This window comes from Mustela erminea, chromosome X, assembly GCF_009829155.1.
Source record: "Mustela erminea isolate mMusErm1 chromosome X, mMusErm1.Pri, whole genome shotgun sequence".
Lineage (NCBI taxonomy): Eukaryota > Metazoa > Chordata > Mammalia > Carnivora > Mustelidae > Mustela > Mustela erminea.
Genome location: NC_045635.1, coordinates 14,557,890 through 14,570,645, shown reverse-complemented (window position 1 = coordinate 14,570,645; position 12,756 = coordinate 14,557,890). Strand labels below are relative to the sequence as shown.

The window sequence follows — 12,756 nt, the reverse complement described above, 5'->3', positions numbered from 1 at the left end:
TTCCCTTTGAAGTTCCAGACTCCTACCCCCTTTCCTTTGTACAGGATGACACATGGCCCTCATCATGCCTATCTTTGGGATCTCATGTCTGTGTGGATTTCCTGCACATACATAATTGAGTTTTATTTTCTCCTGTTAATCTGCTTCATGTCAGTTCAATTCTTAGACCAGCAGCAAGAACTTTGAAGAGTATAAAAAGATTTTTTTCCTCCCCAACTCTACCCTTTTAGGTCTGTTTCTTACTACCCAACATAATTACTTCTGATATGCCACGTTCCTGCTGGTGTGGCTATGTGAAAACAACACTATGAAAACAAGTTGATGAGAGACTCAAGATTTCTAAGCGTTGTTTTTCCTGAGAAGGTTGTGAAATATAGGGCCTAGAACTAACTATTATCATTTTCTAAAAATCAAAAATGAAGTTTTCTGTGCACAGAAGAGTAGGAGGATTACGAAAGGGAACAGGGAATAAGTTCTTGTTATTTCATAAAAATATCAGTGCTGCCACTTAACAGCTGTGTGTGAACTTGAGAAAATCACATTACCTCTCTGGGCCTGTTTCACAGAAAACCAAGATATGGAAGAAGGGAAGGGAAGGGACGGGAAGGAAAAAGGAAAGTAAAAAAGAAACAGAAAAAACTGGGATAGTGATATCCACCATGCTGGGTTAAAATAAAGAATAAATGAGTTAAAAAAAAAAAAGAATAAATGAGTTAATATAAAACATGGCAGCCTAGTTAGTTGCCTAATCAATATCCATTCTCCCTTTCTTCCTTACAAGTAAAATCTCAATTTTGTTCTAGGTGGCTATGGGCTTAGCCAACAAAATTTGATTTGCTAGGTTCCCTTGCAGTTACAGTGGTCATGTGACACGGTTCTGGATAATAAAATATAAGCAGAAATCTACTGGCTGAAGCTCGCAGAAAAGCTATTTTCTTGATTTAAAAAAGAAAAAAAAAAAAAGACAAGACTCCGCTGACATGAGCCCTTTCCTCTTTGCCCTTCCCCCATTCTGTGCCAGCGGGACACAATGTCTGGAGGAGGAGCAGCCTTCTTGTGAGCATTAGGATGCCAGCCTCCTGCTGAGAATGATAATGCAGAAAGGCTGAAAGAGGAGCCTGAGATATGAGTAATAATGTGAAGTTGCTTCTCTTGTGACTTCATATCACATGGGATAAAAACCAACACCTCTGTGTTAAGTCCTTGCTATTTGGTAAGTCCTTGCTATTTGGGTTACCTTATTACCTGCAGCCAAACACATTCTCTAACCAGTAGACCTATAAAGCAGTTTGAGTAGTGCCTACCTCGTCATTAGCATTCAATCAATATTAGCTGTTGTTACTGTTACAACTTGCACAGCATTCTGTTCCTTAACCAGATGGTTAGCAAGTATTCCCTTCATTTCCTTGCAATAGTACCCCAATTTTCATTTTTGAAATCAACTCTCTCCCTATTCTCAGCCCTGTGGTTTCTATGGAACTAACATCACCCCGACTGTCCCTGGGGGCACCTGGGGGGCTCAGTTAAGCATCTGCCTTTGGCCCAGGTCATGATCCCAGAGTCCTGGGATTGAGCCCCACATCAGGCTCCCTGGTCAGTGGGGGGTCTGCTTGTCCCTCTTCCTCTCCCTCTGCCCCTCCCCCAGCTCATGCACACACTCCTCCCTCCCTCTCTCTTCTTCTCTTGCTCTTAAATAAATAAAATCGTAAACAAAACAAAACAACAACAACAAAAGGCCCTGATGGGCTTAAGCAAAATCAGCATGAGCCCACTTTCCAAACAACAGTGATTGTCAAGGGATGGGCCCATAACTCAGGCCTCAGCCAACAAGCCCATCTCCCTTACTTGGTAAAAAGGAGTGTTCCAGGGACGCCTGGGTGGCTCAGTTGGTTAAGCAGCTGCTTTCCACTCAGGTCATGATCCCAGCGTCCAGGGATCAACTCCCACATCGGGCTCCTTGCTCGGCCGGGAGCCTGCTTTTCCCTCTGCCTCTGCTGCCACTCTGCTTGTGCTGGCTTGCGCGCGCTCTCTCTCCCTCTCTCTCTCTCTGGCAAATAAATAAAATCTTAAAAAATAAAATAAAATAAAATAAAATAAAATAAAATAAAGGAGTGTTCCAGTGGGCATGTAGCTAAAGACTGGCAATATAAGTGACTCTGGGGGTGCCTTCAGAGAGCGCTGGGACACAGACTCACTGTCCCACCTGAGGGGCAATGCTCTGAGCATGGCTGTCACCATGCGGAGAACAGGTGTGAGGGGTACAACTGGGACATGGAGAAGAGTGACCAGGAGAGGGCAGGGAAATGGAGCTGGAGCCCTTCATTGGAAATCTCTGCATGAAGTTTTACCTTAGAATGTTCAAGTCATATTCATTTGAGACTGGTTTGATAACTTGGTTTGGATTCAGTCCTCTGCCACTTGTGACACTGTCAGATGGGGGACAAAAAAAAAAAAAAAAAAAGAAAAAAAGAATAATTCAATGTAAGGATTATATAGCCTTAAAAGAATCCTTCCAAACTCTTCCCTAGTGTATCTATTTAATCAAATGTAGGGACAAGCACAATGTAAATTCATATCCAAATCCCCTTTCCAAAAGAAAGGAACAGCAATAAAATCTGCAATTTGCAATTGTGTAAATTCATTCCTTTTTCTTTTCCAAAAGAAAAAACCCAGGCAATTGAAAGTGCTTTGTTTTTTTGTTTGTTTTTCATTTTTGTAAACATGTCCAGGACAACTCCTTCAAGAACAGATGTGTATTGGGGTTTTAGAATCATTGTTGGACCCAGAGGCTGACACTGGAAACCTATAACTAATACTGAAATAATATTCACAGACAGTTGTCATGGCAGCCTGCTCGTTCTGCACAAAATAGAACCCACTGCATTTTAACAGGATCTATCAGAGGAAAGCTGCCAGTCTGCAGACAGCCTCTAACTGAGTTAAACAACCTGCTAATTGGTTTTATTATTGCATTAGCCTTCAAACTATATCCTAATGATATCCCCCCAATCACAAATATTTAAAACAATAAAAATCCATAATACAATTTTTGTTTAAAACCTGCATCACTCTTCATATCTTCCCATCAGACTATGAGGAACAACTCAGAGGCGGGTCCATCCTGTGCACTGTTGAATCTCCTCGTAAATCTAAAGGAGACAGTAAGTGTTGGGTCAGTCCAGGGATTAGCCAAGTTCATTTCCATCAACAATTAGCATTGGCTAGACGCTGCCACCGGATATTTCCTTTTAAGTGGGGTTCTGTAGGAGAGGGGAGTGGCCAAACTGTTCTGCGCTCAGTTACAAAGGCCCAGGGGAGTGACTTTAGAAACTAGAGGCATCTCAAGACATATAAACAAGGGAGGGGGAGACGAAGTATTTTGAGCTGATCTGTTCCTCACCTGGGTGGCCATCTCTACCAATTTAAGTTGTGATTGGTTGTGACTGTGGGTGAATTTGGAGATTAGAGATAGCAGGTATGGAAAGGAATACTGTCAGGCCATTTTTACTGTTAGACAGGCTTTTCACATATAAAAGCCTCCTGCCCTCCTCTCCCCTCTGCATTCTCTTCTTTTGAGTCTCTACTTTAAGAGAGAGGAGACAGGGTCTATTAAAATTCGATCCCGAGTTAGGAAAACAACATCAAACCATTATCATCCATTAACAGCGTGGAACAAATCAGTCCTTTGGGGAAATTAATGTTCTTCAAACTCCTTGAGATGGGGCCAGGTCAACACTTAAAGAAAAAAACAAAACAACAATAATAAAACCTCCCATACTACCCAATACTGTGCTCCTAGACATATTGCAGGCATGTGATCATAAACAACTTCTACCAACAGACCGCAACACGGAGCAATCCCTCAGTAGCTGGTGGGAAGATTAGAGACATTGTCAAAATGATACAGGAGACATCTAAGGGTGAGAAATGTGGCAATGTTGAATTGGTAGGTATATGTTTTCCCTTCATGTATCTGAAACTCTTACTAAACAATGGCATTACAAATTAGGGGTTTTATTTTTCATAAGAAACATAGGATCTGGAAGTATGAAATCTGGAGCTGGGACTCAGGCATCTTCTTTCTTTCAGCCAAGTCACATAGCTTTTTTATTCAAAATTGTCAACTCATGGTCACGAAGTGGCTGCTCTACCTCCAGCATCCACATGTGCATTCCGGGCCGAAAGTAAACAACTAAGAGCAAAATGAGGCATACCACCCGTGTATACCTTCATTTAAAGAAATGGTTTTGGAAGCCCCCCTGCTTCCAAACATCTCATGGCCAGAACTGTGCCACCCAGTCTCTTTTAGCTACAAGGGAGCCTGGGAAATCAAGCTGTTTTAGCTGGATACGTTGCCAAATGAAACAAAATCAGGCAGTGCAGTGTAGAGGCTAAATACAGCCCGTGGAGCCAGATGGCCTGAGTGTAAAGCCCTGCTCCTTTGTTTACTAGCTACACCACTACACAAGTCATTTAATTATTCTATGCCTCCGTCTTCTCATCTGTAAGCCAGGTATCATAACCTTTTCTCACAGGGTTCTTGAGTGGATTAAAGGAGTTAATCTGAGCAAAGAGTTTAGAACGGTCTCTAATACATAGCAAGTACTCTACAATTGTTTATTGTGATCTTTATTATTGAGGAAAAGGAGGAGGATGAATTGGGGGCAAGCAACCAAAGGCACCCCAGATGTGTTGCCCACTCTCGACCTCTACCTGCCCTAGCTACCGTGCTCCCTGTGAACAAGCACCCCACTGGGTTTGAGCTCTGCGGGCTGGCTCCCAAAACACCTTGAAACCCAAAGCCTGCCCTGCTGGAATGGGCCGTCTCCCCGTTTACTGGGAACAGAAGGGCAACCAAAACTTCGAGTATCTGGGACAGGACCCCCACTGCAAGCCACTGTGCTGCTGCCCACCCATTTTCGATGAACCGTCAGGACTCCTCCTATCACAAATGTCAGTGAGCCCAATTGCAACCGGCCTGAGCAAAACCAGGAATGCCTTCTTCCAATGACTGAGGAGTCCACAGGTAGATGTAGGGCATGGCTTGTTGGAGGCCTTACGGGAGGGCATCGGTCGTTCTCGTTCTCAGCTCCCCCTCGCTCCTTTCTTAGGCTTCAGGCAGGCAGCCGATGTCTTCATGCTTTCTGATCACTGGCTCACTTCTCCGTTCCCCACGTTGACTCCCACCTCCTCGAAGGAGAAACAAGACATTCGCTCCTCCAGCCTCTCTCCAGGCAAGAGCACAGGATGTAACTTGGGCTACAGCAGAGACCTCAGTTAAGAAGGCAGCTCGAGGAGTCAAGGGGTGATGAAATCCATCTTGTGACAACGTCAGTGCCAGAGGGTCCAGTTTTCAGGGATGCGGGGCCCCATCACTGGCTTGAGTTGCTGCCTCTGTACTCAGAGCGGGAGCAGTGGGCATCTTAGCTGGTGCAGCCCCGCGATGAGGTAAGATGAAGACATTTTTGCTGGCTCTGGCCTCTCCGGGGCCTTTTGGGAGATGCTGTGTACCACCAAGTAGCCTTTAATAAACTCATTTTCTCGTGGAACTAGCAGAAGTGTTGAATCCACTGAGGTGATGTTAGGCTTCAGTAACAGATGAACCCAAATCTTCGTGGCCTACAATGATCAAGGTTTGACTTTTCACCATGGCTGGTGGCCACAGTTCCGTCAACCGGGGTCTTTTTTCTAAGACTCAGGCGAACCTCTCTCTGTGCGTTGCTGTCCCCATAGTAAAGGGAAACAATGAAGTGGCAAATCCCAAGCTGGTTCTTCGTAGTTTGGCTTGAAAGTGATACACATCACTTCTGCCAACATTCAACTGGCCAAAGCAAGTCACTCAGTCAAGTCTATGGTGGGGGAAATGGTTTAAAAATCCCTTAGGGGGAAGAACAGCGAGTGCTATGAACAACGAAGACTCTGGTCTGACACATTACAACAGTCCAGAGACGGCAGCAGAACCTCCAGCCTCTGGGTGATCTCACAGTCAAGTCAAGGATCGAGGAACAAGGAAATGTCTCTTCTCAGAGTTCAGGTAAAAGCCCCAGGATTAGCTCTGATTGGGAGTAACTGACTCCACTCGATCGTCCCCAACCCTGAACACATTCATTCAAGAATGGATCACTGGACCCTTACTATGTACGGGGCCCTGCTTAGGCTCTGTGGAACACAACAGTGAACAGAACCTAATCCACGCCTTCCTGATGCTTTCATTGTCGTTGAGGGTGGCGGGGGATAAGCAACAAAACGAGGAAGTAACTATCTGGCAAATGAGATGGTAGTAAGTGTTGCAAAGAAAAATAATGCAGGAAAGGGGGATACTGCATTTCCGGTGTGAAGAAGGCTAGGGCAGGGGGAGAGTCACTGTAAATAGGGCCGTCAGGAGACCGCTTGCTGACAAGATATTTAGGCAAATACCTGAGAAGGTGAGAGAGCAAGCAATGGGACGACATAGGGAAAGAGCATTCAAGGCTGAGAGAACAGCAGGTTCAAAGGCCCCGAGGCAGAAGAGGCCCAGCATGTTTGAAGAACAGTAAGCAGGCAAGTGTGGCCGGAGTACACAGTAAAAGAAAAGGCAAAGTAATAGGTGATATAGTCCAACAGGTAATGGATGTGGGAGAGAACACCTCATACAGCATCTTGCCAGCTACTGTGTGGCCTTAGCTTTCACTCTAGCTGTGGGGAGGAGCTACTGGAGGGTTCTGAGCAGAGGAGTGAGACAATCTAACTTACCTTTTAAAAGGATCACTCTGGGTGGCTCAGTGGGTTAAGCCTCTGCCTTCGGCTCAGGTTGTGATCTCAGGGTCCTGGGATCGAGCCCCGCATCAGGCTCCCTGCTGAGCAGAGAGCCTGCTTCCCTCTCTCTCTCTGCCTACTTGTGATCTCTGTCTGTCAAATAAATAAATAAGATTTAAAAAAAAGGGGGGGATCACTCTGGCTACTGTGCAGAGAATAGTCCATAGGGAGAGAAGGGCAGAAGCTGGGAGGCCCGGAGAGGAGGTGTCTGACAATGATCCAGACCAAACGGGATGATGGCTTTGACTGGTGTGACAGCAAAGGAGACACAGAAAGTGACTGACAAGATTCTACATAGATCCTGAAAGGAAAGCCAATAGAATTTGCCAGTAGAATTAGATTCAAGGTATGAGGAAAAGGAGAATCAAGTATGATTCAAAGTTTTGGGCCTCAATACGTAGAAAGGTGAAGCTGTTCTTACCTGAGATAAAGAAGAGGCGGGTAGCAGATGGAGGTGGGTGCCGGCAGTGTCGCCGCAGCTCTGATAGCTTTAAGATGCCCGTTAGACACACATCTAAATGGGCACGTGGAGTAGGTACATTTGGAGTTTGGGAGGAAAGTGTTGACGAGACTATAGCGAGTATTTCAAGCCATTCAAATGAATGAGGTCGGGGCACCTGGGTGGTTCAGTGGGTTAAGCCTCTGCTTTTGGCTCAGGTCCTGATCTCAGGGTCCTGGGATGGAGTCCCACATCAGGCTCTCCGCTCAGCAGGGAGCCTACTTCCCCCTTTCTCTCTCTGCCTACTTGTGATCTGTTTGCCAAATAAATAAACCAAAAAAAAAAAAATCTAAAATAAATAAATAAGTAAAACAAATGAATGAGGTCATCCAGGCAGTGGGAATGAAGATAGAAGAAGTCCAAGTGCAAAGGTGACCGAGAAGGGGCGACTTATAAGGCAGGAAACAAAAATCGGGAGAGGGCAGTATCCTAAAAGCCACAAGGGAAAAGCACTTCCAAAAGGAGAGGAATGGGAGAGAGAGCCTACAGACACATCTTCCTATGAGTTCTGTTGCAAAGGAGAGCAAACAAAAACACAACAACAACAACAAAAATAAAACAGCAAAAAAACTGAACTAGGGTCACCTGGGTGACTGTCGGTTGGAACGCTGCCTTCAGCTCAGGTCATGATCCCAGGGTCCTGGGATTGAGTCCCACATCGGGCTCCTTGCTCAGCAGGCGGCCTGCTTCTCTCTCTGCCTCTGCCTGCCTCTCTGCCTGCTTGTGCTCTCTCTCTCTCTGTCAAATAAATAAGTAAATAAATAAAGTCTTAAAAAAAAATTGAACTATCTAGAGGCCAAAAGGGGATCAGGGGTTCCTTTTAACGCTGAGAGAAACTGCAGCATGTTTGTAAGTTTATGGGAAGGTGATGCCAGAGAAGGTAAATAGTCATGTAGGAGGGAGGGGACTTGCTGGAGTGATTTCCTGGAGTAGACAAGAGGTGGCGGGCTGGATTTTGATAGAAATGTGGACAGTGCATCTAGGACAGGACTTCTCAACCACAGTACTAGGAACATTCAGGACTGGGAGAGCTTTGCCACGGCGGCCTGTCGTGTGCCCTGCAGGATCTCACCACATCCCTGGTCTCTACCCCCAGACACCAATAGCACACCAACCCTTGCACCCACGCTGGGACAACCAAAAGTACCTGCAAATGTTACCAAAAGGCCCCCAAGACCTCCCCCTGCCAGGGGACATTTTGGGTGCCAACAACTGGGGGGAGGAATGCCGGGGGCCTCAAGTGGGTAGAGGCCAGGGACGCTGTGAGGCATCCTTCCATGCACAGAACGACCCCCATGACCAAGAGTTACTCAGTCCCAACTGTCAAAACAGCTGTTGAGAAGCCCTGATCTACTGTGATCTACAGGGAGAGGCCTGACCTAGAGCTCTGATCGCACAGATACCGGTGGCTGGGCAGAAGTGGTGGGGACTTGTGGCAGTCCTCTTCTCATTGCTTCTCTCTCTTTACTGAAAAAAGCAGCAGGTTCATCACCTGTAAGTGAGACTGGGGAAGGATGTACAGGAAGTTCAGGGAGAGAAGATACAAAATTGTCCTTTAGGAGAAGAGGAGAATGAATGCACAAAGAAGTAGACTGGATTCTAGGCTACATTAAGGGTTCGCTTGAGGTCAGTAGTCAAGAATTTAGTGTGAAATCGGTTGACCTGGATATGTGTTCCTCTTGGGGCCATATACAAGGGCAGAGTACGGAGAGAGCGGGACCTTACAGACTGTGGTTTGCCAACAAGTACAACAAAAGGGCAAACAAGTGATAAAAATGACCATAGAAGTTGAGCCAGCTAAGAAGACAGAGGGATACAGAGGACTATGAAAAGGCATGGGGGCAAAGAGCAACAAATATCAAATACCCATTCCAATAGGCTAATTTCAAATGTTTCGAACTTGATGAGCTGCAAAAGGGAGAAGATTAAGGTGAGCTCACATAATAAGGTAATGACTTATCTTCTTAGTAAATACTGGAGCACGATAGTGAAAGACAGAGTATAACCCTTTCTAAATGAAATCAGGTAAGTCAGCTCGGTGTTTGAGACCATGGTTTCTCTGGCTAAGTTGCTCTCCGTCAGTAAAGCCATCCCCTGGGGAAGCTACACCCAGCATCTGAGAAATCAGGGGACTCAAAACTTTGAAGTGACTTCTAGTTCTTATTTACTAGTCTGTTGATGGATTTGACTTACAGTTGTTCAGATGCTTACGGGCATACCTGGGGCGGAGGGAAGGGGGGCAGGCCTCACACATCCAACTGAACTGCCTGAAGCACCAGGCAAAACTGTGGCCATCTGAAAGGCTAGCCATGACACTGATGGTTCCAAGATCAAAGTCACCAACAGTTGTTTCTGGGCAGGCTTTTGTTTCCTGCTTTTGAGGACTTGATCTTAAAATTACAAGGGAGGGGGCCCTGGGTGGCTCAGTCGGTTGAGGGTCTGACTCTTGGCGTCAGCTCATGTCATGATCCGAGCCCAAGACCCCTTCACAGGGTCATGGGATTGAGCCCTGCTTCAGGTTCCATGCTCTGCAGGGAGTCCGCTCAAAATTCTCTCTCCCTCTCTCTCAAATAAATAAATAAATCTTTAAAAAAATAAAATCACAAAGGAAAGAATAGAGTTATCCGTTTCCTCCCTGAGTGCATATGAATCATTACAAGAACTCAGGGGCGCTCTTACAGGAACCACACGTGGCCTTTGCGGACATGGGCCTCCCGAAATCACTTCGGCATCAGAAGACTGAGTATAAGCAGAATGGTCTCAGGGAAGGCATTCAGATTCATCAGCTTTAACTTTCTCAGCTGAAAAATGAAGACAGTAATACTTATCATGGCTTCCTCATAGGAGTGTACGTGAAAGTGAACAATCTTGTGCCTCACTAACAGAATGTGACTACACTCTGAGGGCAGCAGGGAAGTGGAACAAAGGTCTTCCTCCTTGTCAGAATGGAAAAAAAGCACAAGAATTTTCCACCAAAGGCAGAAACCTACGTAGCACGCATGAGAGGTGCATCAGCTTCTTTTCTACATGGAGCATGTGTGGGAACTTGGCCAAAACTTGCACTCGGAGAACCCCTCCTTTGGAGCAAGGGCAGACACAAAGCTGGGAGATGAGCGAAGCGTTCCCTAGAGAAAAACCAAAACACAACAGTGAGTGTAATTTCAGGCCTAATTTGCGGCAGCCTTGTTCTGCACAGAGAGAGGTTTGGAAACAGGTGGGATGTACTTAGCATTGGGTATCCTGGGAGTCATTATGGTCCATGGACTAGCAGTTGAGCTTTCATGAATCCATCCTCCTGCTGGTGGCTATCCACTCGTGGCCATCACCATCAAGGGGCCTGGAGAAAAGTACCAACAAAAAGGAATTCTGCAATGGGCCCCATGGTGAATATTACGGGGTGGGGGGCTCAGCAGGAGTAGGGAGCCTGGGAGTAGAGAACCCAAGCACGAGCTGCACGCCTGCCTCCATTCCTTTGGAAAACTTACAGGGCAGGTAACTGCCACCGTGTGCCCACCTGGAAAGGAGGAATAACATTTAGACCCAGAGGGGAAGTGGGTGTGTCTGGTCCAACCCATTCATTTCACCAAGGAGGAAGCTGAGGCTTGGGAGGTGAACCGAAGAGCACATAGTTAATGAGTAACCAGGGCAGGACTAGACTCTAGATTCTGCCCCCCAAGATTAGTTTGCCTTCCACCCACCTGTTTCTTCCACAGATCTTCCCAGGAGGTCGGGACTCCGGGGTTGCTTTCAGACAATCAGTACGATGTCTCCATCACTTTGCCAGCTTCAGAGGAAGACGCCAGGGGAAAAGACAGCCCCATCCTTCAACTCAGCCCTTAAAGATGCCCGTCAAAGGGTCTTGGCTGGGTTTTTAAGCTTGAGGGTGGTGAGCAACCCTAGGACGGTGACGAAGATCCATCCAAAAGCACTGGGGAGGGGAAACGGCAGTGACAATGAAAACTAAGAAGCCTGAAAACTAAGAAGCCGAAGCACACCGGAGCCCTTTGTAAAGGAGGTTTCCAGCACCTGGCGCGGGCCGGAAGTCTCGGAAGCATCGCGACAGGTTCACCGGCCACAACCTGCGCAGTCGCAGGGGTCGGCTCTGGGTCTAATGCTCTGCTTACCACCGTTTTGGGACTCTTAGTAACTCATGAACAAGGAATCTGGCATTTTCCTTTTGCACTGGGCCGCTCAAATCTCGTGGCGGGTCCCGCTTCATCACCCCCAGCCGTGAAGGGCTGTAAACCGTCTACACCGCCCCTCCCAGCCCAACCCCAGCCCAAATAGTGGCCAACAAAAGTCCTGCAACTTCCAGCTCCCGTGGGCGGGGGGTCGGGAGAGGAGGAACGCTGTGAAAATGTCGGGGGACCATTTGGAGCCTACACCCGCGGGCAAGGGGCCCACTAACCAGCGGACTCTTCCAACCCTGGCAACAGAAATGCCGAGGTGACGGCGAGGCCCAGCCCACACCCAAACCCGGCGCTGCCTCCATCTTTGGCTCCAAGAGGCGCTCCTGTCCGCCCTGCTCCGGACTCAAGGCCCCCACGTGCCGCCGGCAGCGGCGCAGGGCGCCCAGGGATAAACCGGGGGAAAGCGCGGGTCCCTCCCCAGCTGAGGGAAGCGGCTAAGAGCCGTCATGGCCGCGGCACGGTCCGCTTCCGCCTGCCCTCTGGGCAGGTCCCGCTGACCTCGCGACTGACAAAAAACTTTGGACGGGTGATTAGGGGGGCGGCCCTCAGGAGGGTCACCCCAGCCCTGGCCTCGCTCTGGTCACAGTGCTGACGAACGAGGCGGGCAGGTTGCCCGCGCAGCGAAAACGCCACAGCCAGAGCTGGGGACTTGGCCGCGAACACCCTATCTTGCAGGTGGGGCAGAGCCACGGCGGAGGAGGAGCTACGGCCGAGGGGCGGGGTTTGAGCAGAGGCGCCGGTTCAGATGTGAGGCTATGAATAAGCTAATGATGCCAAGCTTTTCTCGGGGAGGTTCCATAGTGTAGTGGTTATCACGTCTGCTTTACACGCAGAAGGTCCTGGGTTCGAGCCCCAGTGGAACCACGGGTGAAAGTCTCCTTTTCCGGTCCACTTCCAATATTCTTCCAGTGCACAGGCGAAGAAAAGCAAAAGGAGGGTTTTTTCTTTCTCCTTTAAAAGTAGTATCTGCGGGGGGCACCTGCGTGGCTCGGTGGGTCAAAGCCTCTACCTTCGGCTCAGGTCATGATCCCAGAATCCTAAGATCGAGCCCCCGCATCGGGCTCTCGGCTCAGCAGGGAGCCTGCTTCCCTTCCTCTCTCTCTGCCTGCCTCTCTGCCTACTTGTAATCTCTGTGTGTCAAATAAATAAAATCTTTTTTAAAAATAAATAAATAGGGGCGCCTGGGTGGCTCAGTGGGTTAAGCCGCTGCCTTCGGCTCAGGTCATGATCTCAGGGTCCTGGGATCGAGTCCCGCAGCGGGCTCTCTGCTCA

The 12,756-nt window shown here is 47.9% G+C and overlaps 1 long non-coding RNA gene and 1 other non-coding gene across 3 annotated transcripts; one reads left to right on the top strand and one right to left on the bottom strand.

The window, feature by feature from the left end:
- Positions 1 to 2,355: 2,355 nt before the first annotated feature.
- LOC116583368 lies at positions 2,356 to 12,163 on the bottom strand. Of its 2 annotated transcripts, none has more exons than XR_004282699.1 (3): positions 10,993 to 12,163; positions 10,285 to 10,419; positions 2,356 to 2,426 (listed from the first exon to the last, which is right to left on the bottom strand). It is a non-coding gene; the product is annotated as an uncharacterized LOC116583368 (long non-coding RNA). The 2 variants fall into 2 exon arrangements; XR_004282698.1 differs by lacking the exon at positions 2,356 to 2,426 and adding an exon at positions 8,019 to 9,202.
- A 112-nt stretch (positions 12,164 to 12,275) lies between these two features.
- TRNAV-UAC lies at positions 12,276 to 12,348 on the top strand. Its single transcript has one exon. It is a non-coding gene; the product is annotated as a tRNA-Val (tRNA).
- Positions 12,349 to 12,756: the final 408 nt, after the last annotated feature.